Here is a 12,490-nt window from a genome sequence, read left to right as displayed (position 1 = left end):
ACCAAGTTACGTCGTCAATTTCCGAATAAAGTATGGACTATTATATATTGCTGGAAAGCTCTGGATGTCTACGTTCCAACGCCGTTTTGAGTGTAGGGAGGTCAGATTCCAACAACATCAGCAGTCCTTTTTGTTAGCCTTTTTCAGAGTTTTGCTCAAGTCCCTCAATTTCAGCCAGAAATTACCTGAAATCACAGAAAAACACACAAACTCATAGTAAAGTCCAGAAATATGAATTTAACATAAAAACTAATGAAAACATCCCTAAAAGTAGCTTGAACTTACTAAAAACTACTTAAAAACAATGCCAAAAAGCGTATAAATTATCCGCTCATCAACATTGACTGTGTATTGAATCTAATGTACTAGTTTTGATTAATTTTGTGCATTTTATACCAGACATTCGGGTGTAGGTCAGAACTATTTGGGTGTATTTTAGGGAAGTTTAGGTGTATTTACAGTTTATGGATTTTCTTATTATTTTAGTTGAGTTATTGTCGTTCGGGTGTAGATCAGGAACATTTGGGTGTATTTTAGTTGAATTGTTATTTTTTATGACGTGCAGAAACTCTATAGTATATCCTTGTTTTTAACATGGTGTATTTTTGGGTGTATTTTGCAGCCCCTTTATGTTGTTGATGACCAGTTTGTTTCCAAGGTTGGAATGACTTCTAGCACCCTTGAAGATACTACAAAATTTTACAAGAACTATGCGAAGGCTGCAGGTTTTTCTACAAGAGTTCGGAGCACAAATAAGAAGGGAAACGAAATTAAGAATCAATTAATTACATGTAGCAGAGAGGAAAAACGGAAATATAAAATATTTCCAATCGAGAAGATAAATCCCACAACTGGTTTAAATTGTCCTGCAAGAATTTATATACACACAATGAAGGATGTTGGTGCTTGGATCATTTCGAAGGTCGTGTTGCATCATTCACATCCTTGCTGTCCAACTCAAACAGAGATGCTTGAACAGCACAGGGAACTAAGCATGTCCATCTGTCGTACAACAGAGAATAACGAGGAAGCCGGTATCAGACCAGGCAAAACTTACCAATCATTTGTTGCAGCAGCCGGGGGTCACCTTGAGTTAAATTTTATTGAAAAAGATGTGAGGAATTACATCACGAGAGAAGTGCGGAATATTTTGGAACAAGAAGATGCAAAAGAATATTTCGACAGAATTTCTTTTTTGAGCTCAAACTTGAGGACGATTAGTCGATTAAGCTGGTTTTTTGGGCTGACGCAAGGAGCAGAGTTGCCTTTGAGTATTTCGGAGATGTTATTTCATTCGACACCACCTACAATACAAACAGGTAATATGATGTTCTTGTTCATGATGCTAAATTAATGTTGTTTTATGAATCTGTTGCGGAAGCGTATATTGGATGTTTTTGGGTGTATAAAATCATTATTTGGGTGTATTTAATGATTTTAATTCTGTTTTGTGTGTTGCTTTATGAATCTACTACAAAAGCGGTGTATATTGGATGTTTTTGGGTGTATTTAATTATTTTAATTCTGTTTTATGTGTTGTTTTATGAATCTGCTACAGAGGTGTATATTGGATTTTTTGGGTGTAAAAAATCATTATTTGGGTGTATGTAATGATTTTAATTCTGTTTTCTCCTAATTTGTTTTAGGTATAATTTGGTTTGTAGTTCTTTTGTCGGGGTGAATCACCACAGTCAGTTAACACTTCTTGGATGCGCTTTGATGAAAAATGAAGATATTAAATCATTCAAATGGTTATTTCAATGTTGGCTTCGTTGCATGGGAGGAAATGCTCTGAAAGGGATTCTCACCGATTAATGTGCGTCAATAAAAAAGGCTATAGAAGCTTGTATTCCTACAACAATTCACCGTTGGTGTATCTGGCACATCACGAAGAAGATTCTAAGCAAATTAAACGGCTATAAGGGAAACATAAAAATCGAACAAGAAATGAACCAATTTGTTTGGAACTCTCATACCAAAGAATCATTTGATAGGAATTGGAACGCTTTTCTACTGAAGTATGGTCTTGTGGACAACAAATGGCTTTCAGGTAATGATGTTTAAAATCTACAGCAGAGGTGTAAATTGCATGTTTTTGGGTGTAATATAGTCTGATTTGGGTGTATTTTGCAGATCTTTACGAATACCGTCATATATGGGTGCCAATTTATCTGGATCATCATTTCTGGGCCGGGATGAGAAGGACACAAAGGAGCGAGAGCATGCAGTCATTTTTTAACAAGTTTATTACCCGAAATGGATCACTTATCCAATTTGTCAAACAATACGATAATTGCCTCGGAAGCAGGGAGCAGAGAGAGAGAATCCGATGCTGTAGATTTTCACACCGTCATACCGTGTGCAACAAAATCCTCCATTGAAGCTCTGTTTCAACATGTGTACACTCACTAAAAGTTTAAAAAAGTCCAAGCATAATTTAGAGGAAAGGTGAATTGCAGCACAAGATTAACGAACTCTGCTCTAGGCTATTTAGTATACGAAGTTGGTGAAGAAGTTTCCAGCTTAATATTCAACAAGTTTGCGGTTACTTACAACTCAATAGCAGCCCAAGTGAAATGCCAGTGCTTATTATTCGAGTCAAAAGGGATATTGTGCCGTCACGTCCTAAGTGTGTTAATCTTTGAACGAGTAACCCAAGTGTCACCGAGATATATATTGGAACGATGGAGCAAGAAGGTAAAGCGGTGACACACACACATCAAGAGCAGGCACAACGAGCCACTGTTGGAGCCAAGAAGCAAGAGGTTTGACGAATTGGTATTTCATTCGCAAAATATATGCAAATTTGCATCAGAATCCGAGGAGTTGACTGCCATTCTGCACCGTGCCTACGATAACATCATGGTTGAGATGGAAGAACTGAAAGCCAAAAGGAAGGGGACATGTTCATTATCTCATGAAGATGCAAACTTGGAATCCGTTAACGAGCTTCAAAGTCCTCCAAGGGTTCGAACAATAGGACGTCCAAAAAATAGGCTAGGTTCAAAGTTGGACAAATAGATTGTAATACCTCAAAGAAGAAGAAAACGAAAGCTCTAAGCGAGGTAAAAGTGATGTTCTTTAAATAGGTGGTGATTGAGTTTAATTTTCTTGTTAATAGTTTTGCTAATATGTGAGTTTATTATTTCTAGTTAAACCTTTTTGATGCTGCATCAGTGCTGCAAGCAAATTCCAGCCAATATCACAGACATGTTATGAATTATCAGTTTAGGGAACCAGCAATAGGGGATAGTTTTTTGGGTGTATAGTTACAGGATATTAGTGTAACGCTCAGCTTTTTTGGTGTATTTCTGAATTTTCTTGTGTTTGATATTTTACTTTTATATTTTTCAGATGCTGCTATTTATGTTAGAAATTAGTATTTGTTTAGTTTTTATGGTTTAAGGTTTAGGGTTTAGGGTTTATGGTTTAGGGTTTAGTGGTTAGAGGTTTAGGATTCAGTGTTTAAGGTTTAGGGTTTAGGGTTTATGGTGTAGGGATTTATGGTTTAGGGGTTTATGGTTTAGGGTTTTAGGATTTAGGGTTTTATGAATCCAACAGCAGGGGATAGAATTTTGGGTGTATAGTGAAAATATGTGGGTGTAAATTTTAATTTTTTTATATTTTTCAGATGCTGTTGTTTATGTTAGAAATTAAAATTTTGTTTAGTTTTATGGTTTAAGGTTTAGGGTTTTAGGATTTAGTGGTTAAAGGTTTAGCATTTAGGGTTTAGGGTTTTAGGGTTTAGGGTGGAGGAGTTTATGGTTTATGGATTTAGGATTTAGGGTTTAGGATTTTAGGGTTTAGTGGTTAGAGGTTTAGGGATTTAGGGGTTTAGGGTTTAGGGTTTTAGGGATCCAGCAGCAGAGGATAGAATTTTGGGTGTATAGTAAAAATATTTGGGTGTAAAATTTAGTTTTTTTGGTATAAAATTCGATTTTTTTATGTTTTTCAGATGCTGCTGTTTATATTAGAAATTAGTGTTTTGTTTAGTTTTATGGTTTAAGGTTTAGGGTTTAGGGTTTAGGGTTTAGGGTTTAGAATTTATTGTTTTAGGGTTTAGGGTTTAGGGTGTTAGGGTTTATGGTTTAGGATTTAAGGGATCCAGCAGCAGGGGAATTTTGGGTGTATAGTGAAAAATATTTGGGTGTAAAATTCAATTTTTTGGGAGTAAAATTCAATTTTTTATATTTGTTTGTTTTAGATTTAATATAAATATACAATCAAATCCTAAAAAGGTTAACAATTCAAATTTTTGAATTCTCATACATCTTGGTTTTTCAATTGAAATATGCGAGGACTCATTTTGGGTGTATACCAGTCATAATTGGGTGTATTATTAAAGTAATTGGATGTATTAGTAGGTTTCGTGTTGAATACAGCAGAGACAGTTAAATTTTGGAAAAAAATTATAATAAAACTGGATTATATTCACAAAATTTTACAAGTAAATTAGTGATGACTAAACATTATTAATATGATTAATTGCAAAATTATTAATTTCATTTTGGTTCTGTTGTGCAGATTTTGATAATGGGCCGAAAAATAGCAAGCCCAAGATGTTGAAAGAGAATCAGCCTTGGTTATAAAAATGTTAAATGTTGTGGCTGAATTGTTATGCTTGTTGGGCCAGGAAAACCAATTTAAAGCCCAAACAAGGTGGCTGGACCGAAATCAAAGAAATGGAAATGGGGCACAATATTTTTCTCTACCCATTTAACATGATGAAATCCTTTTCTTCAAATGTTTCGCTGCATGCTTCCAACGGATCTCATTTTCATCATGTGGTGAAATTCAAATTTTTATTAAGAGGAGTTAATGCAGACATTGGGACCATGAAAGAGAAAGAGAAATTGATTTGATGGCAACTTAATGATGATCCACGCCACTCAAAGCAAAAGGGAAGTAAAATTAATTCATTTTAATTCATTTGTTCAAATCCATTGAATGCTTTTCTTTCAACTCTCTCTTCTCTCTTCAAACTTTTGATCACTTCTCTATCAGAAAGAAAAATGAAGAAACAAGCTATTAAAGAAAGAAGTGATGAAGCTAGGCACAAGCAAAGAGCCATTATGCTGATGGCATCAAGAAAAAGAAAATCTGAGGTATGGAGTGGCTAAAGATCTTTACCATAAAAGGTAAGATGTGGTGAAGTAAGCTCAAGCCTTCCATAACCTAAAATGGAAGAAGATCCTTGGAGGCATGACTCGTCTCAGCTTTTGATCAACCACCACAGGAGGTAGCTACTGTAGCTACGTGGAGGAAGAGGCAAAAGTTTGAGTAGATGGAGCTATCATCATCAAAAACTCATCAAGAGCTAAGAATCCTTCTTGGAGTGCAAGTTAAGATGGAAGGCCCGGATTGATGAAGATTGGTGACAAGGGAAGACATAGAGATAAATGCATGTTGGGTTTTACATACGGTTTCCTCTACTCTCTCTCTATGGCCGAACCGGTTTTTAGTTGAAGAAGAAGAATATTAGCTCGGTTCAAGAGTTTCAACCTTGGAGGTTTCCCCTTCTATAAATAAGGGAGAACAACCAGGGTTTGAAGCAAGGAAATGAGTGAAAGCATAGTGTTCCTATAGCTGCCCCAGCTAACAGAAGTTCTTCTCCTTCAATGTTTTCTATTTTGTATTTTTCTTTTTAATTTTGTCTGTCTTGAGTCTCGTGGAAAAAGGCAAACAGTAAGGTTTGTAAGAAAAAGCCATAGAGCAGAAAAAGGTAGAGTGCACAAAATTAAAAAAAATCCATAGATGTCCTTAAAGGTCCTTTGTACATCTATGTTGTGTTTCATGATTCTGTGGGAACCCCCTTGCAAGTTGGGTTAGCACTTTGCAGTTAAAAGCTTGGTGGGTTATCAAGTCAAGTTCAGGATTGGGGTTAGATTCTGGACTTGTTCCGGATAGGAAGGGTAGTTCCTAGGGAGAATTGGTGCATGTAATCATGATGATTATAGTGAAATTCCATCATTGTTATGGTGGAGACTGGATGTAGGCTGCATTGCACTTAGCAGCTGAATCAGGATACATCTTGGTGTGATTTCTCTCTCTCTTCTACTCCATTTCTGATTCTGCTGCTCAGGAGACAAAACTGAAAAAATATCTCTTGGCTGGTTACGAGACAAAAAGAAAAAGTCTCTTGACTAGGCACGAAACAAAAACAAGAAATATCTCCTCAAGTGCTCTAAAAGGACAGCAAGTGTTTTTAAGCGAAAAATGGGCTAAGATTCAACCTCCCTTCTCTTAGCCACTGATAAACCATCAATTGGTATCAGAGCTTGGTCTCAAAGAGATCAAGCGTTGCAGCTTGGAAAAAAGTTCCAGATGGCAGAGAACAGTGGCTCAAATCGAGTGTCCTATAATCTGACAGAAGGACAGTCAAGCAACAGACCTCCTCTTTTCAATAGGAAAAACTACACCTATTGGAAGGAGAGAATGAAGATTTTTGTGCAAGCAGTAGATTACAGACTTTGGAAGATCATCCTGGAGGGTCCCCAATATCCAACCACCACAAGTGCTGAAGGAGTGGTCTTTCTTAAAGCCGAAGCAAGTTGGACCGAAGAGGATAGAAAGAAGGTGGAGCTTAATGCCAAGGCTATCAACTTGCTCAACTGTGCAATTAGCTTCGAGGAGTACCGACGAGTATCACGATGCACAACGGCAAAGGAAATCTAGGACAAACTTCAAGTCACACATGAAGGAACCACCATTGTGAAGAAGACCAGGATAGACATGCTGAACAGAGAATATGAAATATTCTCAATGAAGGAAGGAGAATCAATAGATAAAATGTTTGAAAGATTCAACATCATCATTGTTGGCTTGGATTCTATGGGAATCAAGTATCCTGAATCTTTGCTTGTGAGGAGAGTGTTGAGATGTCTCACAAAAGAGTGGGAAACTAAGGCATTAATAATTTCTGAGAGTAGTGGTCTTGACTCTATGACATATGATGATTTGAGAGGAAACTTACTGGCATTTAAAAACACCTATTTAAAAAAAGATTCAAAAAGAAAAGGAATAGCTCTTACATTTGATGAATCCAGTGATTATTCCTCTGAAAATGAATTTGTGTTGTTTGCCAAAAAATTCAGAAAAATGGTGAAGCTTAAGGAAAGAAGCAAGGGAAGCAGTTCAAGAAAACAAAAGAAAGATTTCAGCAAGGTGATATGCTACAACTGCAAAGAGACTGGGCATTTCAAATCCGATTGCCCTAAGTTAAAAAAGGAAGAAAAGCCAAAGAAGGGAAAGAAAAAGGGGCTGATGGCTTCCTGGGAGGACTTGGAAAATGACTCAGAAGATGATGAAAACTCAGAAACCAAGTCCCAACCATGTCTCATGGAAGATCACATTGAACAAGTAGTCTTTAATAACCCTAACACTGAAGATCTTCATCTTATGATATACCACCTTTCTGAAAAAATTAGATGCTTCTTACTTGATAACCAAGATCTTGAACAATAAATCACCATTCTTAAAGCAGAAAATGATTTTCGCAAAGATCAATTAAGGGAGGCTGAAAATGCTGTTGAACTTGTTGAAGAAAACAAGCAGTTAAGAGCCAACTTAAAAGCTGTGAAAGCCATCATTCTGTTGTTGCATATGTAAACTATTTTAAAGAAAATGAAGAGTTGCTTAAAAAGGTCAAAAGCCTTGAAGATGACTTAGCCAAGTTAACTCAAAGTTCTGAAAATTTAAACTAAATCTTGGCTAGTCAAAGACCTCTTTATGATAAAGTAGGTTTAGGTTTTCATAAAACCTTGAAATCTGTTGAGAAACCTTCTTTTGTAAATATAGACTCATCTTCTAATGACACAATGTTTCAAAACCCAACAAGCTTTAGCAAAACAACAACTCCAAGATTTTGTAGACTATGCAACCGAAATTACCACTTTCCCATTCAATGCTTCTTTGGTGAAAGAATGATTGGTAACAAAGTTTGCAAAGTTGTTTTTTACTACAATGGATTAGGACAAAGGAGATGGTTTAACGTGAAAGGATCCAAAAAGATTTGGATACCTAAGCTCACTTAAGCTCATTTTGTAGGTATACCTAGCATCCAAGTGGAAGGACCATATGTGGTACATGAATAGCGGATGCTCTAGGCATATGACTGGAAAGGCAACCTTCTTCATAAAGCTTAATCAGTATGATGGAGGGTTTGTCACTTTCGGTGATGATGGTAAAGGAAAAATAGTGGCCATTGGAAAAGTTGGTAAAAGTTTCTCATTTTTTATAAATGATGTTCTTCTTGTTGATGGTTTGAAATACAATTTACTAAGTGTTAGCCAATTGTGTGATCTAGGATATGAAGTTATCTTTAGAAAATTTGTGTGCTTAGTTATTAGTGAAAAATCTGGGGTTATTTTGTTTGAGGCTAAAAGGTGCAATAATGTGTATGGATTGACTCTTGAGGACTTAAAAGATCAAAAAGTAACATGCTTCACTTCTCTTGAATCTTAAAAATGGCTATGGCATAAGAAATTGGGTCATGCTATGTACCAAATTTCTAAGCTAGTCAAGAAAAATTTGGTTTCAGGAATTTCAAATATTAAATTTGATAAGGATCTTACTTGTGATGCTTGCCAATTGGGCAAACAAGTAAAATCCTCTTTTAAAACAAAAGATGAAATTTCAACCAAGAGGCTATTAGAGATGTTACACATTGATCTTTTTGGTCCAACAAGAACTCAAAGTTTAGGAAGTAAACACTATGGTTTAGTGGTGGTGGATGATTACTCTAGATTCAGTTGGGTATTTTTTCTTGCTCATAAAAATGATGTTTTTTCATGCTTTCTCAACCCTTTGCAAAAGAATTCAAAATGAAAAAGATTTGAAAATTGCCCATTTGAGAAGTGATCACGGAAAGGAATTTGAAAACCAAGACTTTGAAAAATTCTGTGATAATTTTGGAATTGCTCATAACTTTTCATGCCCTAGAACCCCTCAACAAAATGGGGTTGTTGAAAGAAGGAATAGAAGCCTTTAAGAGATGACTAGGGCTATGCTATGTGAAAATGAAATTCCAAAATTTCTATGGGCTGAAGCTATAAATACAGCTTGTTACATTTTGAATAGGACCATCATTAGAAAAGGGTTAAAGAAAACTCCTTATGAGCTATGGAAAGGAACCCCTCCTAATCTTAAGTATTTCTATGTTTTTGGATGCAAATGCTTTGTACTTAACAACAAAGAAAATCTTAGTAAATTTGATCCAAAATTCTATGAGGGGATGTTTGTTGGATACTCCACCACTAGCAAGGCTTATAGAATTTATCTCAAAGAACACAGAACTATAGAGGAATCCATACATGTTTTTTTTGTGATACTAACTCAATTCCCAGTACTATGATAGAAGATGATACATATTGTGAAGATGCCGTCAACAAGGAAGCCAGTGAAGAAAATTCCAAACCTGTCCAAAATGAAGAATATGTCCGTCTATATTTGTCTCATCAGGATGGGAGAGACATTTCTGTTTTGTCTCCTGAGCCAGCAAGGGAATCTGGAACAGAACAACCCATTGAAGCTCATCAAAGCTCAACACCACTCCAGAAACCAAGAGAATGGAAGTCCATGAAGGGTTATCTCATGACTTTATCATTGGTGATCCCTCACAAGGTGTAACAACAAGATCCTCAACCAAAAAGCAAACCGAACCAAGGAATCTTGCTTTCTTGTCACAAATGGAGCTTAATAATGTGAAGCAAGCTCTTGAAGATCCTTCTTGGGTCAAAGTCATGCAAGAAGAGCTAGCTCAATTTGACAAGAATGAGGTTTGGACACTAGTACCTCATCCGGATGGTAAGAAGGTAACAGGTACTAAGTGGGTTTTCAAAAATAAATTAGGTGAGGATGGAAAGATTGTTCGTAACAAGGCTAGATTAGTGGCCCAAGGTTACGATCAAGAAGAGGGTATAGATTTTGATGAGTTTTTTGCTCCGATAGAAAGAATGGAAGCAATTAGGTTGCTTCTTGCCTATGCTGCCCATAAGGGTTTTAAAATGTTCCAAATGGATGTCAAGTGTGCTTTTCTTAATGGCTTTATTGATAGAGAAGTGTTTGTGCCACAACCCCCCGGTTTTGAGAATATGAAGTGGACTCCCCTGTTCAATATTCAGAAACCTGTATACCCTACCTTGGTTCGAGAGTTTTATGCAAACATGAGGCTGATTGATGGTGCAATACATTCCTATGTGAAGCGGGTTTACATGACTCTGAGCAGAGAAACAATAAGCGCTGCCCTGGGTTATGTTGATGAAGGACCAGTAGCTTATATGTCAGAAAAATGGGATTCTCAAGTTGGAGTCACATATCAGATTGCTCTGTACCAAATCTGTGAGAATCTATCAGATCTGGATGGCACGGTTCCAACCCACAAGGCCCTTGGTTCAGAAAGAGCATTACTACACAGAATCATTACTCACATTCTAACTCCACAGAGTGGTTCATACAAAAGAGTAATCGTTTCTGATTCCTTTGTGCTATTTGCTATTATTACTTCATCTCCTATTTCCTTTGCATATCTCATGGTAAGGCATATGTGGGGATGTGTTAGAAGTACCAAAAAGGCTAACCTTCCCTATGGCATATTTCTTACCTGCATCTTCAAATATTTCAATGTTGATCTAACTAATGAAGATGTAAAGAATAAAGTTTCATCAATTAAGGGAGGAGGAATTTCAGGTACTATGAAAGGCACCAAAGAAAAACGGTCAACGCCCTCTGACAGTGATTTTGAGAGCCGCCCAGCCGAACCGTCCAAGGAGGCAGAATCCATCAGGGAGGTCCTCACTGAGTTTTCTAACATATCCCAATTGATGGTGCAATCTTACAAGGCCGCTTGTAAGCAAGCATACGAAAATGAAAAAGCTTGGACAAAGTTCCAAGAAAGAGTGGGTCTAATGCTTCAGAATTTCGAAGAAGAGATGGGGGCTGCCGATAAGAATGATGAATCTAGATCTGAGTACAGCCTTTCTTATGATTGACTTATTTGTCTCTTGTTGAATTCTGGTTCTATATGGTTTATTTTGGTACTTTGTAGGCTGTTTGGATACTCTAGACCTCTGTTATTTTGTTAAACTCTTGAATATTTTGGTCTTGGTTATATTTGTGTATGTTTCGTTGTCACTTTTTGTAGGTTCCCCTTTGATGACAAAAGGGGGACGAAAGCTGAAAAAATTGAAAGTTGAAAGAAACAGGGGCTGAAATCTTTTATGATTCATGATCACCCCTGTGCACAAACTCCTTGTTCCAATGATTATGATCTGTTTTGTTGAAATGGCTGCTGTATTTGAAACTTAGTTACTTTTTGATAATCCCTTTATGATATGATATATGAATAAATGCTGGATAATTTTTTTGTGCTCTGATATAATTATGTTTGATTAAAAATGTTTTCCTTGCTATAAACTGATAATTATTTTGCTCTGATATGATGGCTGGAAAATGTTGTTTATTTAATCAAATGATTTGGCAGAAAATTTTTGGGAATTATCAAATGAGTTTTTGTACTCCGTGCTCAAAAATATTTTTATTGTTATTGAGCAGAAAATCATTTATATGAGAACAAATGAGTTGTGTTTATCATTCTACTTCTGCTCATAAATCAAGCCATTCAACATCTCAAATTCCATATGTTGAATAACATAGTTGCCTTAGGCTTGATAAAAATTATTACAGGAAATGCTTCCGTTGGTAAAATGGCATATATTAAGGGGGAGCCATGTAACAATTGGAAAGGAGAAGGAATCCTAATCTTCAAAGGGAGTACTCTAATCTTTGATTTCTTTCCATTTCAATTTTTAATAATGTTTGTCATCAAGGGGGAGATTGATGAGTTTAGAAAACTCTAAATTAAATTAGTGATGACTAAACATTATTAATATGATTAATTGCAAAATTATTAATTTCATTTTGGTTCTGCTGTGCAGATTTTGATATTGGATCGAAAAATAGCAAGCCCAAGATGTTGAAAGAGAATCAACCTTGGTCATAAAAATGTTAAATGTTGTGGCTGAATTGTTATGCTTGTTGGGCTAGGAAAACCAATTTAAAGCCCAAACAAGGTGGCTGGCCCGAAATCAAAGAAAAGGAAATGGGCACAATATTTTTCTCTACCCATTCAACATGATGAAATCTTTTTCTTCAAATGTTTTGCTGCATGCTTCCAACGGATCTCATTTCCATCATGTGGTGGAATTCAAATTTTTATTAAGAGGAGTTAATGCAGACATTGAGACCATGAAAGAGAAAGAGAAATTGATTTGATGGAGACTTAATGATGATCCACGCCACTCAAAGCAAGAGGGAAGTAAAATTAATTCATTTTAATTCATTTGTTCAAATCCATTTAATGCTTTTCTTTCTACTCTCTCTTCTCTCTCAAACTTTCGATCACTTCTCTGTCAGAAAGAAAAATGAAGAAACAAGCTATCAGAGAAAGAAGTGATAAAGCTAGGCACAAGCAAAGAGCCATTATGCTGATGGC

This window comes from Arachis duranensis, chromosome 3 (genome assembly GCF_000817695.3).
Source record: "Arachis duranensis cultivar V14167 chromosome 3, aradu.V14167.gnm2.J7QH, whole genome shotgun sequence".
NCBI classification, from domain to species: domain Eukaryota; kingdom Viridiplantae; phylum Streptophyta; class Magnoliopsida; order Fabales; family Fabaceae; genus Arachis; species Arachis duranensis.
This window is presented reverse-complemented; position numbering follows the sequence as displayed.